We start from the raw sequence: 4,814 nt of genomic DNA on the forward strand, positions 1-4,814 counted from the left end.
ACAATTTAAGGGATAACACATCATAACTAAGTGAGATTTATTCTTGGGAAACAAGGGTGTATCAATATATGAAAACCAATTAATATGATAAATAAACAAAACAAGGACTAAAAATCACTTAATTATCTTAATAGATGCAGAGCAGAGAAGACATTTGAGAAAATTCAACACCATTTCATGATAAAAAGTCCAACAACTAAAAATAAAAGGATATTACCTCCACATAATAAAAGTCATCTTTGGAAAACTAATATGTTCAATGGTGAAAAAATAAGTTTTTCCTTGAAGATCAAGAACAAATCAAGGGAGTCTTCCCCAGCCCCTGGGGGCAGTGCTGCAGATACCAGTCCTGGTCTGTTAGCAGAAGCACCAGGTTACTGTGTGTTTCTTGCACTTCTGCTTCCCAGTCCCCTGGGTGGTGCATCTAATTAGATATGGCTAGCTCCTGTTGAGAGGAAGGCACAGGCCAGGAGGAGGAGAGTTTTCTGTACTTCACCTTGGCAGCAACTTAATAAAGGAGATGAACCACCTCAAAACCCCTCACCCACTTTCTGCTTCATGGACCACCTGCAGGATTTTAAGCTTGACTTTGGTAATTTCCAAGGCAAAACAAGTCAGAGGTGGCATGGAGGCAAGATGGGGTTAAAAGTGGAATGTATGTTGTAATAGAAATGAAAGTTTCAACTCAAGAAAGGAAAAAACCTGTTGAAGCTATCTGATGACAAATTATGAACACACTTACCCATCCCCACTATATAAAAAGTTTATTTGCATAAATGCAAAAGAAAATGGTTTGCCACTGGAATATCAAGAGAGACTAAAAGCAATAGAAGGAGAGGCGCACAGTGGTGCATACCTGTAATTCCATGGCTCCAGAGACTGAGAAAGGAGGATCATGAGTTCAAAATCTGCCTCAGCAAAAGCGAGGCACTAAGCAACTCAGTAAGACCTTGTCTCTGAATTAAAAAATACAAAACAGGTCTGGGGATGTGACTTGGTTATTGAGTGCTCCTGAGTTTAATCCCTGGTAACCCTTCCAAAAAAAAAAAAAAAAAAGGCAATAGAATGACTATAAAGGAAAAGTCTCAGAAGAAATGAAAGACATTATCAAAAAGGGGGAACAAAAGCTCTTTAGAAGATAACAGAAAATATTGAAGAATAAAGAATATTCTATGTACTAAATATGAAATATTTTTAACATTTAATAACAGGGATCTGTGATATCTCCATGTTTGATCTGTTTACAACCATGTTCTGAAGGGGAACCTCACTTGAGTGATTCCATAATTTCAAACTACAAAAAGCAGCTGGGTGAAGAGTTAGACATTTAAAAGGGACTGTGCAGTCCTGGAGTGACAAGTGGATGTGGGTACTCCTGTGGATGATTAAAGCTGTTTTCTTGGGTTGATCTTAAATGACCTCTTGCTCTATGACAAGGATAAATTTGCAGTTTGCTTGATGATGGTGCTGGTAAATTGCTTGGCTCTGTCTGGACTTTTTAAAAAAAATAGTTTAATAAGAGTAAGCAAACTACTGACACAATTGATAATAAAATTTTAAAAACTGGAAAAAAAAAAAGAACAAAGCTAGCATGCCCACTCTTATCATTTGTAGCCAACATCGTAATAAAAACTGTAGTCAGCAATTAGGCAAGATAAAGAAATAAAAGCATCTAAATTTAAAGGAAGAAGTAAAATTATCTCTTCTTCCATTTGACATCTTAGATATAAAAAATACTAAATATTTTAAAAAATTGGAATTAATGAAAAAAAAATAATGTGAAGTTGCAAGATAAAAAAAAAAATCAACACAAAAAATCTGTTGTGTTTCTAAGGAAACTGTGACAAAATACCAGAGATAATCAATTCATAAGAAGGAATGATTTATTTTGGCTCACAGTTTCAAGATTTCAGTCTGTGGTTCTTTGGCTCTGTTGCTTTGGGCCTATAGTGAGAAACTACATCATGATAAAAGCACATGACCAAGGAAGCCTGTTTACCTGAGGGCAGCTGGAAGCAAAGACAGAGACAGAGGATGCTGGAGTCTCAATGCCCCCTAAATGTGCCCCCAATGACCTAGCTTAGTTTCAATAAGCCATACCTTCTAAAGTATGGCTTAACCACTGCCTCCCATTAGCACCACAGGCTAGGGATCAAGCCTTCAACACATTGGCCCTTGGGGGACAATCAAGATCCAACCAATAGCATTCAAAAAAATTGAAGCCTTTTACCCTCAAAGGATCATGTGTTAGAAGCCTGGTTCTCAGCCTGTGGTACTACTGACTGGGGGTGCAACTTTTGGAAGGTGGGGCCTAGTAAAGGAAAGTTGAGTTACTGGGTATGTATCTTAGGGATATTGGGACCCTGGCCCCCTCTTTTCTCCCTCTTTTCTAACTAGCTACAATGAGGCAAAGAGGCTTCCTCTGCCATACCATCCTGCAGGATATACTTTGCTTCCACAGACAAAAGGAACAGGGTCCAGTGACCAAAGACTGAAACTTGTGAAACTATGAGCCAAAATAAACCTTTCCTCCTTATAAATTGACTATCACAGGTGTATTGTCACAGTAACAGAAAGCTGACAGAGAAATTAATAAAGTACTTTCATTTGCAGTAGCATCAAAAAGAATAAAATACTGAGCATGAATTTAACTAACGAGGTTAAAAAAAATTGGATTATATAGAAAACATCAAAACACAGATAAAAGAAATAAGACAGAAATACATGTCATTTTCATGGATGATATAACAATACTGTTAAAATGACAATATAATCCAAAGTAACATACAGACTTAATCCACTCTTTACCAAAATCCCCATGGTATTTTTTATTGAAATAGAAAATAACCTTAAATTTCATATAGAATGACAGAAAATCCTATATAGCCAAAGCAATCTTGAGAAGGAAGAAGAGAGCACGAAGAATCATGTCTTTTTTTCCAAAATATATTATAAAGTTACAGAAATTGAAAAAGAATGGTATTGAATAAAGATAGAAATAATGACCTAAGAAACAGAATAAAGACCAGAAATAAATCCACAAATATACAGGCAACAGATGTTTCACAGGAGTGCCCCAAATATACAAAAGGGAAAGGATAGTCCCTTCAACAAATGGTATGGGGAAAACTGTATATTCACAAGTGAAAGAACACAATTGTACTCTTTTGGGAAATAAGGATCTTAAAAGACTTCACTCCCATGTTTACTGCATCATTATTTACAATAGCCAAAATGCATTAACAATTTAACATCCATTGATAGGTGAGTGGATATAAAAAAAGACACACACACATAAACCTTTAAAAAGGAAATCCTGTCATATGCAGAAACATAGATGAACCAGGGGAACCATATGCTAACTGAAGTAAGACATCTGTAGAAGGACAAACATTGCATGATTCCACTTAGATCAGGTATCTAAAACAGTCAAACTCATTGAAGCATAGAATAAGATGGTAGTTACTAGGGTCTGAGAGCAAATAAAATGGAGAGTTGCCATGTAATTCATGTAAAATTTCAGTTACTAGAGATGAATAAGTTCTAGAGATCTGCTTTACAACACTGACCTAGTTAATATGTTATTGCAACCTTACAATTTGTTAAGAAGGTGTACTCATGTTCAGTGTTCTTATCACCACAAAAAGTGTATTAAAAGCTATTATATGATCATACTTCATGATTTTGTAACATGCATCCATTTCAAACATGTATAAAAATTATATCAAACATAAACAAAATTATGAATGATTTGTACTTTAGAAGAACTATATTTTAAAACTAAAAAACAAATTGCACCTCTTGTCTCTATTAAGTACACATTAGGAATTTCTTACCATGATAAGTATCTCTTGATTTGTGTTTCTTGAACAAATCAATGATATCCACTCCATTATAATAGAGATTTTTTCAAAACACTTGTGGGAGCTTTTATGTGGCAACACCATTGATTTTCCATGTCCAGGAATCCCTCCAAAGCTGTTGTTCAAAAGAAAAAAATAATATAAATAAAATTAATTATTTTCTGATTATCTGCCCCAAATATTAATGATTTATAGATACAACGATAATTATCTTCAAATTTGATTTGCATATTATATTGCCATCTTAATTCCAAATGAAGTTTTGAGATGCAGATTTATCATTGTCTTCATTATAGAGAGACACAATCCCCTTATTACAAGTTCTAGTAATATGAAGCCTTCTCATTATTTTAGATAAGAATATTGTATCATTATTTCCATGGTGATCTGTATAATAGCTTATCAAAGTGTATCAACCCTAAAGAAAAGGGGAACAGTAAAACTCCATGTCCCTGAATGCCCTCTTTCTGTTCCCAAAAACCTTGCCAAGTTAAGGGAACACCGAGAACAAGCCTGAGCTGGAAAGTCCACAAATGTAGTATCTTAAAGGACTTGGGCTTTCTCTTATGCACAATGGAATCCAGGGCTAGTTGGTGCTATCTGTAGAAAGCTACTTTCTTACATGTATACCAGGACAGCTGCTCCTTAGGGTGCTGGTCAGAGAAGCTAACTAATCAGTTAATGCTGATGATGTCACTACTTCTGCAGTCTAAGATATAAAACCCCTCTGAGTAGGGACCTGCACAGGCTGAGGGCACCATGGAAAGGATATGTGTTAACAGTCCAGCTGGCCACTACTGGACAAAGTGGTGAATGTAACAAAGTGGTGAACAAAGTAAGAATATAATTAGTCAAGTTCAAATGAAGTTCTTTAGCTTATTAGATAGCAATATAATAATGAAAGCCCGATAATGAAGAATTTAAATGATTTCCCATTTTAGCTGTACATAT

At 35.3% G+C, this 4,814-nt stretch overlaps 1 pseudogene; it reads left to right on the forward strand.

Annotated features, from left to right (window-relative positions):
* The first annotated feature begins 434 nt into the window (after positions 1 to 434).
* On the forward strand, positions 435 to 1,142 carry LOC143387892 (gamma-glutamylcyclotransferase pseudogene; annotated as a pseudogene).
* The last annotated feature ends 3,672 nt before the right edge of the window (positions 1,143 to 4,814 follow it).

This window comes from Callospermophilus lateralis, unplaced genomic scaffold (assembly GCF_048772815.1).
Source record: "Callospermophilus lateralis isolate mCalLat2 unplaced genomic scaffold, mCalLat2.hap1 Scaffold_143, whole genome shotgun sequence".
In the NCBI taxonomy this organism is placed as follows: Eukaryota; Metazoa; Chordata; class Mammalia; order Rodentia; family Sciuridae; genus Callospermophilus; species Callospermophilus lateralis.